Source organism: Pavona decussata, unplaced genomic scaffold (assembly GCF_977016875.1).
Source record: "Pavona decussata unplaced genomic scaffold, jaPavDecu1.1 SCAFFOLD_38, whole genome shotgun sequence".
NCBI classification, from domain to species: domain Eukaryota; kingdom Metazoa; phylum Cnidaria; class Anthozoa; order Scleractinia; family Agariciidae; genus Pavona; species Pavona decussata.
The window spans coordinates 2,479,686-2,494,120 of record NW_028145460.1 but is presented as its reverse complement, the minus strand read 5'-3'; the positions used below and the strand labels follow the sequence as shown (position 1 = coordinate 2,494,120).

The following is a 14,435-nucleotide window of genomic DNA, read 5'->3' as shown; positions in this document are numbered from 1 at the left end:
TTTATTGTATTTTGTCTATTTACTCTTTCTAATATTTATTTTCTTGAATATATTAGCTATTCAATGCTACTCTGTAAGTTCGAGGATAAATGAAGTATATGTTTGTATGTATGTATGTATGTATGTATGTATGTATGTATGTATGTATGTATGTATGTATGTATGTATGTATGTATGTATGTATGTATGTATGTATGTATGTATGTATGTATGTATGTATGTATGTATGTATGTATGTATGTATGTATGTATGTATGTATGAGGTACCGCTTTTGAAAACGAACCTCTGTTGCAAATCTACTTGTTACAAATCACTAAGCCTTTGGAATTCTCTGGACATGCAAACAAGCGAGTTATCTGGTACAAACTGTTTAAGAAACAACATGAAAAGTATTCTTCTGTAAATAATTGTTTGAATTTTGATTTGAATGTGAATGTGTCCAAGTTGTTTCTTTTCGGATCACTGTAAATAGTTTTAGTTTCAGCTTTTTAAGTATTGAAATGTGTTATTTTTATTACATTTTTTACATTTTATTCATAACATGACCACATCAGCTCTGCTGTTATTTTTTATTGTGAATAAATAAATGCAACTACTACAGGATTGTCTTTAGTTAGAGGGCATGATTCAAGGCATCAAGTGCTGCCACGGCTCTGCTGTGACTAACAGATTGCCCATCACCAATAGCATCAGGGTGAACTTCTGGAAAACTCTGGATCTCGAACAACCAGATCATTGCAGGTTCTAGGCTGCACGTACATTGGAATACTTTGGGTTCTCATGGTTGGCAGAATTTACAGTGTCATCCTTATCAACTTTTTGCCTTTTGATTCATCCGACAGTTGGGGATATCGCAGTGGATTCAGTGGTGTCGCTTTCTTATCTACGCATCAAAATGAAGTCATCCAAAGCAGATCCTATTTGCAAAGGCTGTTGTGTCCATATACCCTCTCTGTGCTGGTCGTGCTATGACAGTCTATCTAGCAGTTAGAGGAGATCCTCAAGGCCCCTTATTCTTACTGTGCAATGGTCAGCCCCTTTCTTGTGCTCGCATTATGGATTGGCTATGACAGATCCTGCATACTTCTGGAACAGAAACGCATTTCTTGAGTCACAATTCCCGTATTGGGGCTGCCACGGTTGCTGCCCAGAACAGATTTCCGGATCATCTTATTCGCCTTGAGGTAATGGCATAGCAATGCTTACCAACTGTACATTAGGACACTGTCAGAGGTGTTGGGTGCTCTGTCATCTTCTTTGGTTAATAATAATAATCTTTAAACAGGGTACGTTCTCTCAAAAGTGGTTTTCAGAACGGCCCCGCATAAAATAAATAATGACCATCGCAGAGGTTAGCAGGCTGAGGCCCCATTCAACTAGCTAGTTCGTGGGCAGCTGTGTAATCTGTTGACTGAAAGTCAGTGCTTAGTGTAGCAAATTTCAAGGTACGTTTCACACATTGCCATGGCATGTACGCTACCTTGAGGTGTTCAGGTTGATGGTGCTTGGAGAGATTTTGGGGGATGGTGGTCCCATGTCATCCTGTTCGTGGGTCCCTCCTTTTCCAAGCACCATTGGAGGATGTGGCCTATGGATGGTTCCTGATCACAGGGTTGCCACGGATACCTCTTGGCGTGTCTTTATCCTATGAGGCCCCCCACCAACTCTCTAGGCACCAGTTACCCAAGCTCATCAATTGGCTCATCAATACAGCACACCGATTGACTGATTGACAGAGCAAGTGAAAAATTTTTCCCCCAACTGCTATAACTCATTCATTGCGCATGCACAATTCACTAGTTAAAAATAGGCCAATCATAATTATATGTATGTATGCAATGTATATATGTATGCAATGGGTTTCAAGACTTAACATTGCAGGGAAATTAGTCTTCTTATTGTATAGCTGAACTGGTCTACACTGAAAACGAGCATTCGAAGAAGAGGCAAAACTGAGTATGAACCCAACACACTTTCCTCCTTCTCGAGAAGCATACAAAGATACTTAGATGACAGCGAATAAAATTAACATCCTTAAAGATGACAAATTCAAGACATCGAGAGGAGTGCTGAAGACGAAAAGGAGGGAACTCAGGAAACAAGGGAAAGGGAACCATCCAGCAATGGAGGCCCTCTCAAACGAAGATAACGAGGATTCTGATTCAAGAGAATTTTCTCCAATAATCAGTTTGGGTGTCTCTATCCTGAGGTTCTCCACCATACAATGTGGTTTTTAATAACTCTGTACCTTGAATGGGTTACAGGGAGGCACTCAAAAACCATGAGCATAAGCAAAACAGGGCTTTTCACCCAAAGGCCTTAGCAACTGGTGCTGAGAAATGTCCAGTGTCCTTTTATCGGCTACATTGCTGGCAACATCACATATGGTTTCTGGACAAGCCAGTGGAAAAAATAAGATAGGCCAGTTCTTTTCCCAAGCATCTGAAAGTGCAACGATCTCAAAGAGCAGCAAGATCACCAACCACTCACGTCGCAAAACTTGCATCAAAACGCTGCTGGATAGTGGAATATCACACAACATTGTTGCTCAGCTAAGCGGCCACAAAAACCCAAGAGTCTTGACAGTTATGCTGTTGCTTCCCATGACCAACAAAGAAGCATGTCTAAAATTCTCAGTGGCAAAACTACATCCAGCAATGCAACAAGGTCCACCACACTGAGAAGAAAGCCTTCCAAAGTGACGAGCTCGCTTGTTCCTGTTTGTGTAAATTGCACTACACAGTAAAGCCAGCAAACCCAGGCACTGTTTGCAGGAGCCAACATTAGTGTTTTTAATATTCAGTGGCTGGTTCTCCCTTGTTCAAGAGAACCCAAGAGCTTGACCAATACAAGCCAACATTTTGTAGAGTCTTCAGATGAAGATTTGTGAACAATTTCAGTGAAGCTAAGTGTAAAGCAAACTTGTGTCACTCACTAAGCTTTTGATGACATTTTTTGACATCACTTTTTTTTATTAGAATGTTTTATTAGAGTTAGTATTTACAAGAAACAGTAACAGTAAACTATACAAAGTACATATAAACAGTAGCGTTTTACAAGATATTCTGAAGTATATACGTAAGTTACAATAGATTTTATGTACGGTACATATGTATATTATCATACTTACAAGGGAAAGAAAAAAAAACAAGTAACGACAAAAATAAAGTGTTTGAAGAAAAAAATAAAAATTACAAAAAAATTCCATATATTTCAGTGAATTTAGTAAGTTTGTTGTTTTGAATAGCAATTTCTCTTTGTATATTAACTTTTGCCATTAAGAGTGACAGAAAACTGTCGAAACATAATTTTTCATCTTGTAAGCATTTGCAATATATGGAGAATTTCGCGATAAGGAGTGTGTAGTTTAAAGCGTACATGTGCATGTTATTGTCAAAAATTCCATATAAAATCATGCTGTTTGATAACATGATATTTTCTTTAGTTTTACTGGACCACCAGTTTTGAAATGAATTCCAAAAAGATACATCATTATGTCAACTTTCTGTTGGCTTTTCAGACAGGGTTAGGAGCAATTGTAACGACTTCACGACTATTAAATGACTTTCCCGCTTCTAATGGCTTCTTAGATTTACATTTTCACAAACCACATTTATTTTTTAAACATTTCCTGAGAACATAAATTGTAATAGGGGACTTGAACTTATAAAAAAAATAACCGAAATGAGAAAATAAGTCACATTTTTTGATGAATTGTGAAGAGATAAAGGACAAGCCTTTGTTGTACAATCTGTATTGTACTTGTCCCACCCTCGTTCATATGATGTATGCAATTGCATCCTATTTAGGTTCAGACATAATTTCCAAAATTGTTAACACTAAGTGGTCATATGATAAAATTTAATGCTTATTGACTGAGTTAGGTCAGGTTGATGGTAAAATATTTGTCTCTCAGTCAGAATGTACGGACCTGGAGCGAAATATTTTCCCGTCCACCCCTTGCACTCAGTCAATAGGTACATAGGCTCCATTACCCAACAAGACCTTCAATACATCAAAAAAGGTCGGTTACAACACAAACAACATTGAAGAGAAAATTATAATGTAGTCCTACAGACTTTATTCATAAATGGCAGCCAATTCATTATTCTAGGGGCAGTATCATGGGAAATCGATGGGAGATATCATGATATTTGGCCAAAATTCACTAAATTTAAACTTTGAACACTGTGTTAATAAATTTCTCAATCGCTAATTTAAAGAAATATTAATAGTGATTTTAAGACAAAAGTTTGAACCAAAATATAGTGCAACCGGCGATTTTTAGTGCGTTACAACAGCGAAATTTGAAAAAGTCTGCCAGACGTTTTCAAATTTGAACCCCTCTCTATCTCGGTCATCTGCCAGCGAAAATATCCTTGGATAGTTTCGTTGCATTCTGATAGTCTTTTAATGGAATTTTGTCATTATATCTTGGCTGCTATCAACCGAATAGCGTCTTTCCGATTTTCGATGTGTTACTAAAAATAGCGTGATACTGTCCCTTTAATTAGCCCTACTAACCTCACTTTTGAGTAAAAATGCTATTGAATTTTGAACATGCTAACAAAGGCTAGTAAGGTTAATTTTCATGAAAATAAAAGAATAATTTTTTTGCTGCCACTTGTGAAAAGGTCTGTGTAGAAACTTGTGCTGTACTCATTTTAGGCACATTACTATGTTTTATACAACTTGTCTTACCATGGAAATTCCAAGATACGTAGTATGAGGAATTGTGCAGTCTTAAATCTACCATTTCGTATGTCCACACAAACTAGGTTGGATTAGAAGACATCTCATCCAGCAAGACAATCTGCAAAGTTCACATACAAGTGTTATCGTTAACAACCCTAAACATCCAAATAGCAACATTATTGCAACTTTATTTATTTTAGTTGAGAAGAAAGGAGAGAGAAACCCCCAAGACATAGCTTACAAGTAAAAATAAAATAAATGACTTTATTTAACCCTTTAAGCCCTAACAGTGATCATCATCAAATTTCTCCTTGTACAGGGTCCGAAATTAACTTTTTTAGGCAGGCGCCAAGTGGCGACTGAATCTTTTTTTTCAGTCGCCACACGGAAAAATGTGGTCGCCAAAAAGTGTCAATAAAATTTTTCCTTCGCAGAGAAACACAAACCAAAATTTTTGGTTGCCAGATGGAAAATTCTGGTCGCCAATTTTTTTTTAAGAATCAGAACGAAGAGAACGCGTTTGGGGCCGCAATGGCGATATGTACACCTACCAATGAAAAACTACGACGAACGAGTCGAATGCCCGCTATATACGCAGTTTCATAAGACTGCCAAATGTTTCAAGTCAACTATATACCTTCTCTTGTCTCTACCTGTTGGAGAAGAAATGTACCAGATTGAAAACTGTCATTTGGTTCTTTGCTCTATGTTCAAAACGATCTTTCCTTTCGCGTTCTGTCAAGACGATCGACCGATCGCCATATTGCTCACACTAGGCCACAACCGTACAGCATTTCTCGTTGAAAAAAAAGAAGGCGGCGAAGCTTCGCACTGCTTGAGCTGTGAAACGTTGTGATAGATTTATAATAACAGGAAAATCGGTTTTATACTTCAAAAACATTGGAAAGGTAAAAAGTAAGTGACCAATTGGCGGGCGGCTTTGAATTGCATTTTTCTCGATTTGGCTGAAAATCAAGGTTAATGTTTGTATAATGATCGTGGCATGAAATAGTTAATCGCCCGCTGGCGACCAGTTGTGAAATTCTGGTCACCAGTGCAAAATTTTTAGTCGCATTGGCGACCAGGAAAGCGCAATTTCGGACCCTGTTGTAATATCAATGCTTGTTCAAACCTTGAGGTCATGAGAATTACGGATATGATCACCCATGGTGAATTTTCTTGACATTTTTAATAACTTCTCCCCAGCACATTTATAAGAAAAGTACCAGAACAAGATAGGAGAACTTGTTCTTTGATATCAGGGGTAAAAGGGTTAGGTGTCAAAGTATTTAACACTGTAGCCCTAACTGGGGACACTATAAACCAGTGAAATAAATAGGCAAACTAAACATAACATTTGTTTAAAATCTTAACAGGCGGGAGGCAAATCAATTGGCTATTTACAAAGAGTTGCCTTGGAGCGGGACTTGAACCTGGGGCCTCCAGATAACACGTCCGGCGCCCCTAACCACCAGGCCAGGCCACCTAACACAAGTACTCTCTTATCTTTGAAAGAGATAACATCACCTTTACTTTTATCTGATTCATTCATTTCAAGCACACATACCAAACATTAATTGATAATACAGTAGTGTTCAACCTAGAAGTTGGTCAAGGTGGGTGATATGCCCTACATGACATTATAAATTGGGTCATTTCGAAGATCATCTGAGTAAAACTGTGACATTAAAACTTTGGCAAACTGACATCATCCAAACCATTACCAAAGTATACTTTACTTCATGCTTTTCACAGTGTTGTTCAAGTGTAGAAAATCTAAAGTTATTTGCTCCCTTGGTAAATGCAATGATCTTTTTGTGTTTCACACAAATTGAGGATGACATCAGTTCTTTTTGTTTGTCATATTGCAATCCTTTCCATGCAGGACAGGATTCTCTTACAGTTGTGTTATTTGTTGAATCTGTTGGTTTATGAAGTTGACTTGTAATGATGCTTGTCAAACTCTTTACTGATGTTTCACCATTCTTCTCAGGTCCATCTTGATCATTCTCATGAGGTTCAACGGTCATTCTCCTTTTGGTAAAAAATGCTAGCTTTCGTGTCGTTTCATGTTAATTTCACAACGAACAAACGAAACATGAATAACATTGATGGGCAAAGCAGTCTCCCTCTGAATTGAGTGGAATGCCTAACACAACAAGTACTAGCAAGCACGCTTATTTGACTTGTTCATTACCCACTGCTTTAAAAGTACTTTTATGTTAACTTGTTTTCTTTTTTGCATCAGTATGATACCTTGATAATTTCACTTTGCATCAAAATAGAATTTACAGTCTCAATGATGCAAAGACGTAGCCTACAGTAGATTGAACCCTGACACAGTGTATGAAACATGCAAATGCACACAAAAATCACCTTCTGTTAGGAGGTGCAACAAGCAAGGAAAGAGGAAAATAAGAGACTACTGACAAAGCCAGAGGTTTTGACCTTTCACAGCCAAATGATTATGAGGCATTAATTTCAAACAATCTCATGTATTCATATAATCTTTCAAATCAATAAAGGGCATCCAAGAGAATTCCTTCTCCTGACTTCCTATCATTTGCTAGTATCATTGATAAAATGCAGTAGAATATAAAACAATTTATCAGATGCAAGGAAAGAACACAATAATATTGTTTTCATGGATACTTTGAGCAAAGCTACATAGATGTTGTCTTAAGCTTTGTGTAGAAGGCTGAGGCTCCTAAAAGCAAACAGTATACAGCTCATTCTCAGGGAACATCAGGGTTCAAATGCCCACAAAACAAAATGCCTCAGTTAATCCAAAGCGTGACACCACCCCTCCCTTCCCCGTCCCTTGTGCATTTGTCACTTTCTCTTTGGACAATTACAAAAGCCCCACAATGGGTAGGGTTAGCCAAAATATCCAAGTTGCAACTGGTATAAGTTGTGTGAGGGTACAATGTTGTTTTTCATAAATAACACTCATTCCAGCAACAATGATAGGAAAAACATGAAAGGTCAATGCAAGTCACAGAATATTGAATGTACTCACTTGTCGCCATTCTCGTCCCCGGACAAAGAGTTGGTGACCACAACTAGTTTCCTAACAGACAAACAAATTAAACCATTTGTTACAAAATAGCTGTATTCTGACACAACTCTTTTTAGTGAGATCAGGGTTTCAAGTACCAGTACAAGACAAAATGCCTCAGTTACTCCAGAGTGTGACATCATCCCTCCCTTCCCCCTTTCGCTCGTGTGTTTGTTGGGCTTTTGTCATTTTCTCTTCAGACAATTGCAAATGCCCCACCGCTGAGTAGGATCAGCCAATATATCCAAGAAAACCCACACTGTAGCTTCACAAAGTGGACAAGACCAAAGTAACAGTATTTTCCCAACAAGCTAAAAATCACAAGGGTTTTTAACAGCATTACAACTTCACGCCGATTTAAGTGTGTCATTCAAAAATGGGAAAAACCGCTGGATTTTGTAAAGGCTCATTTTTAGTCCTTTGGGCATTCACTTCGGGAGCCACCGAAAACGTGTTGAATAAGTTCGGTTTCATTCGTTTGGAAAAAGGTGAGATCTTTTGGATGAGGACCTAAAGCGAATTCAAAGGAATGGAATTGATGAATTTCACTTTTTTTTTAAATAACTCAAATGAAGCCTGGATTTTTTATAATACTGCAAACGCTGAGCATCCTGAATCCTTGGTATTAACAGCCGTGTTTACGTTTGATATTCGAGATCGTTCCGATAAGCGCGTGCTTGATCATAAGCATAAAATAAACTTTAAAAGTTTAGAGATTATTAAAGAAAAGTTGCAGTCCGACAGCTTTAAAAACTTTTTTTTGTGAATCAAACTGAGCTATCGTTCGTTCTCAGATGATAAACAAAAGGAAATTGTCACACATTTCCTCAAAGGGCCTTCCGAGATCTATAGTTGTCTTACATTCCCGAGTGACATTCGATGTGAACACCGATGAATCGGCAATGAGTCTAAATAATAGCATGAATATATGAATACTTAAAGGCCCACAAAATGTGGGTACACACTTAAATCGATGTGAAGTTGTCACGGTGCTGAGTAATAATTATTCTTCCATACATTGAAATGTCATCTAGTGGGGGTAATTCATTTCAATGTGTTTGGAAATAAGATGGAACACTCTTTCCAGTGTTCGATACAGCTTTTCAAACCATTTATAATTCTTGGAGAAATTCACCCCATCAGAATGGAAAAACCTCTTGATTAATCTAATTCCTCCAATTTGGATTATACATTTACGCCAATTACAAACAGGATGCCTGAAGAAGGATAGCCGTGTCTTTCTCCTCTAACTAAATGAACATGCTCAGCTGCAGAACCATTGTGCAAGACACAGCTTGTTATGTCATTATATAGGACTCAAGACTAAAATCAGTACAAATAGATAAAAAGGAAAACAAAATAAAAACATGCATATAATTATTACAGATCCACTAGAAAATTAGATTACAGTAATTATACAAACTCATTTCTATGGTTGAAAATGATAAATAGATCTTTGCTTTTCAAGTAGAAAGTTAGCATAATTTTTCTTAGAAGCAAGAACCCTGGCTTTCAGATTCATGGGTAGCTCATTCCACAGTTGACTCTTTGGCAGAGTTTAAAGCCTACAATGGAGATACAAGGATACCACATTCGCTTAAATGCAATGTCAATATGTTTAAACAAATTTCAAGTGATAGTAAAAGAGTGTTTCAATGCTTCCAGTAAATTTTGAGCTTTTTTGTATGAAACCTTTTTGTTTCTGATCAACAAATTGTTTGTCTGGTGTTTCCCTTTCAGTTGATGTAATTTATCATTTGCTTTGATGTCTGCCAAGTGTACCAGCTTAGCATGAACATTTCACATACATCATGTTTTACAAAAAAATTGCCATTTTCATAACCACTGCATGGTGTCCTGTGCACCTTTGCTTCCAAACTCCTGATGGTGAAAGGGATAAGTTACCATGTTTCATCAATGAAAATACACAGAAAAACAGACAAAAAGCTTTCCTAAATGAAAAATTTATTTAGATAAGTGTTAACTTGCATCAAAAAGTGAACGAGTACAAGTTTTGCTTTGAGGCAAAGAGCAGGCAAGTGATTTGAAAGAATTGTGAGTCAAATTTGAAGCAAATTGTTGCCTGTGAGGAGCATGTTTTCAAAAATTTTGTGAAAACTGTTAGGAATACATCAAATCAAAAAAAAGTATACAATAAACTGTACTCAAAGGGTAATTTCTTTGCAGTGAACTCTCTATTCCTTAGAAGTTTTCCTTATTATTCATCATTACACTCAGCACCAAATTCAGGCCAGAACGTCAGCTAACCCGCATACAGCATTTTCCATCCCATACCTTAATTTTCAAATCAATCAGTAAAAATTCATCAATACTCGAACACGCGGCTTGTTCTTCCCAACAAGACGAATCGCTATCTTTTGGAAGTGTGGACAGTGACCGCACATAACTAAATGTATATAGGAAGAGCACATGTGCACTAGACTCAAAAACAAATATCATGGCATTTCTGCTTGTGAATGCCTTGAGGGCATGGCAAGTTCACTCCTTATTTAGGCAGTGATTACAATAGAGGTATATTGAATAGAAGATCCTCGCAGTTAGTACACAACTTAAGCAGTTGCAAAAAGAAAGCCTGAAAAAAATTCAGGCGTGAACGGGATTTGAAAACCTATGACCTCTGCAATGCTTGCGCTGGTGCAGTGCTCTACCAATTGATCTATCAAGCCAACTGGGAACTGGTCATATTGCGAGTTCATAATATACCCGAGAAGGTGAATAAATAATAGAGGTATAGCTCCTTGTCTGAAACAAGTAAAAAGGCAATGTACGGTACCCAGGGTATGTGTGAAAGGATAAGGGTTTGAGACACAAGGTGGAACCTCCCTGTATGAAAGTTTTATTGAGTGAGCAACTGTGGTAGGGCTGGATAAATTATGACAGCAGAATTTGGAGCAGAATGCACTGCTGCAGCATAAAGCCACATTTTTTAGCAGAATTGAGCAATACGTAAAGAAATAAATCAGTAAAGCAAAAAGATATACAATACAGTTGATAGAAAAAATAACAACAGCATTACCAAAGTAGGATTACAAAAAATGCTCCCACAACCTGAACATGGTTACAAAAAAACCAACGGTATAACAGACATTTAAATGCAGCAAAATGCACCAAGTGAACATCTTCCTTCTGCATGACTGATTACCGTTTGGTTGTCTAGCACGTAATGAGCTTTGCTCTCTTGCTAGGGATAGCAATCATGCAATCTATTCTTGGAATTGGTTGTTTGTCTGAGCGACAACAAGAAAAGTGTATGTGTTGCTACCAGACAGATAATGTGACCCAGAATATTTTGTCATTTTGTGGTGGGTTGAAAGCCTGACACATAAAAAACTGGCAAAGTCTTCGACTGATTCTGGTTCATGACAAATGTTTATAATATGCGCCGATGTAAAATGAAACCATCTACAAAACGAAACATGTCGTTTTAAATAAAAGGACGATACTATTTACAGACAAAACCCTTGTGAGAAAATTGTTTGTTTTTTAACTCTGATGTAGCAGATATAAAATTTATCTCCTGGGTTATTGTTTGCATGCTGAGATATTCAGCAGTTTGTCAACAAAAGTGATAAAATTCAAACTTGATGTAATGCCCACTCTCAACATTTTCTTTTCGCAAGTTTTTCTTTCAGACGGGTAGCACTAATCTGCGGAACTGCAGACCGCGGAACCGCGGAACCTGCGGAACCCGCAGAATCAGGAGAAAATCATCATTTTCTCTTGGTCAAATCATGTTAAAAAATAAACAAAATCCGGGTTTATACACAGCAATGAAATCAGCTGTAACCTTATACCTGGTATGTAAGTGGCAAAAGAAAAAAAACTAGTTATTTCTCTAGGTTCTGCAGGTTCCACGGGTTCCGCAGGTTCCGCGGTTCCGCGGTCTGCAGTTCCGCAGATTAGTGCTACCCCTTTCAGACGTTCCCTCAGGAAATAACTTTTCATGGCTGCCTTAAAGCCATTTAAAACCACGAACTCAATTTTCATGTGCACATGGTTTTTACCCATCAGTTGTTGCTCACCAGCTGTACTGAGACTTTTGGCAGTTTTAATAGAATCAAAAAGTTTTTCTTTGCAAATTTGTAGTCTTTCATGATGCCTAACACAATTGAAGAAGACCTGTTAAATCTTGAATCAAACTTAACACAAAGTGATATGACTTACTTGAAATACCTAAATGATACTTCATTTTGCAATAAAAGAGGCATAAAATTTTATTGACGGAATTGTTGTAAGCCAGATTGTTTCTCAAGGGAGCTAAAACCCCAAATTCAGCATTTCAAATAGGTATTATTTATTATTAACTTTGCAAAAAAAATTAATAATTATTATTAACTATTAATTATTGATATATTCTGACCACTCAAAATTTCCCTTGGCAACTAAAACAAAAGACTTAGTTGCCAAATGGCCACTAACTGGAAAACTTTGACTTGGAGGGTTGACCTCAGAATACTGAGTCGAATTCGAGCACAATAAGCATGTATTTTGAGTATTAAAGGCCGTTATTACAAGTGCTGGAATAAATAGGCCTTATCACGGTTTTTGACGCCATTTTGACGGGTAGGCAAACAGGCTTGAAATAACAGTGTTTGTATGGAAATCCGATGTCAAATATTTTTGATAAAACATCGCTTCTGAAAAATTTATGAATTGGAAAATTTTGGCACTAGGAAAAGGATTTTAAGAAAAGAAATTGGAGGGATGTAGCTGTGCCAGTAAACGTCCAGTCGTGTTTTGAACTTTTCATACATTTGTCTGTATAGCGAACCGCCGTAAACTGCTTCTAAAAATAGTTCGCGGGAAAAAATACAGGGAAATGTATGGAAAATTCAAAACACGACTGTACGCTTTCTAGTACAATTACACCCCTCCCCACATTTTTTTATTTAAATCCTTTTCCTAGTGCCAAAAGTTTCCAATTCATGAATTTTTCAGATGCGATGTTTTATGAAAATTATTTGACATCGGATTTCCATACAAACACTGTTATTTCAAACCTGTTTGCCTACCCGTCAAAATGGCGTCGAAAACCGTGATAAGGCCTATACCGCAATATTTTACGAGGATATATTCATTCAAGCATAATCCCCGGGATGGCACACGCTCCTTGATTGACTTTTGTTTCGTTACCGAGCAAAATCAATATGTCTGGCTCGAGCATTGGTATGGTGTGGCAAAGACTGGTTCAATGTCAGTGGTGAGTAAGCCAGTGAGAAAATTAAGAGAAAAATGGGTTTTACTAGTGACAGCCGACCCATAAAGGCGCGACATCTCGAAACTTCACTCACTCATACTTTTTACTTTACTCGACTAATTATAATATGGAAGACATGAGGCAAATCTGCAGTAAAGAAAAGACTGCGTGTACTGTAAAATTTTACACATTTAAGAAATGATCCACGCACCTTTGTTGTGTTGTGTTTCTGGAGTACTGCAATGAAAACTTGAGCCTGGAGCATGCACCGCCGGTTTGGAATCTGTAAAGAATTACAAACCTGACATGAAATAGGATCATAATGCAATGCAATAATACAAGAAACTGGGGAAAAGGTTTAGTTTTAAAACAAAATACAACTTCACAAATTCAAAAAACCAAAATTTCTTCTTTTACCTAAGCTTGAGCGCCGCAAGATTGTAGCATGCACGCAAAGGTGGTGATTTATCGAATGTACGTACTGAAGCGATAAAAAGTCACAAAACATGGTTTCCCCGTTGTATGCTCCATAGGAAACGCTAACACTACTTCCCATAAATTTTCGTTGCAATTGCTTGGCCCTAATTCCGGAATTTAAGAAAGAAACACACAAAAATCTACCATACCTTCGGCCTGCAACATTCAGTTTGCTGGCTTGACTGAAGGAAGTGAGAAGAACTGGGGCGAGGCAGCAGTTGGTTGTGTGGTTGCGAGGCAGCAGGACGGACAGCGGGGTAGGGTGGGGGGAGGGGGGTTGATTTTCGAATAAAGTAGCCCGATTGTCCTGCTCTCTTTCTAGCGATAACGGACATTTACACGCCCTCACTACATCCGAAGGCCGGCATATGCAGGTGCAAAACTAGAACAAAAAAGGAAAAAAGAACACGTTGAAAATGTGAAATACTACACAAAAGGCTCGAAATTCCATGTCCGGTACTTTGATGCCAATATTTGAGGGTTTTTTTGTTTTTCATTACTATAATTTGTTTTTACTTAAGCATCCCATGAACTTAATGACTAGAGGATAACAGAATAATGCAATTAAATTATTCAACGGCCACATTCCTTTTTTTTTTTTCTTTGCTTATCAATCGGAATATTGGATTGGTTTCCCGTTTCATTTAAACGAAAATGAAGTGATTATTTCGTTATCGTTCTGGCTGCTCGGCCAAGTTTAAAGGAAAAATCCCCAGGCAAAACACACTACTCGTGTTGTTCGAACACTGTTCATCTGTTGAAGAAATGAAAGGAATAAACGATTTTTTTCCCCAAAGGCCAGGAGAAAACAAAAATGCAAGGTAAGGCTAAGAAGTTTAAGGGCATGATGAGTTTGAATGAGTGTTTCATTGTATTGACGGCGAGCAGTAGAAAGGGTAATTTTCTCCTGGCCGGAAAAAAACAAAAAACAAAACAATGTTTCGCGGCGGCCCTTTACTAGCCACAACTGCACTTGGGCTTTGCGA

General features: G+C 37.7%; 1 long non-coding RNA gene across 1 annotated transcript; it reads right to left on the bottom strand.

Annotated features, from left to right (window-relative positions):
* Window positions 1-4,513: 4,513 nt before the first annotated feature.
* LOC146483585 (uncharacterized) lies at window positions 4,514-13,618 on the bottom strand. The gene is made up of 3 exons (XR_014863807.1): window positions 13,390-13,618; window positions 13,184-13,255; window positions 4,514-4,814 (listed from the first exon to the last, which is right to left on the bottom strand). It is a non-coding gene; the product is annotated as an uncharacterized LOC146483585 (long non-coding RNA).
* Window positions 13,619-14,435: the final 817 nt, after the last annotated feature.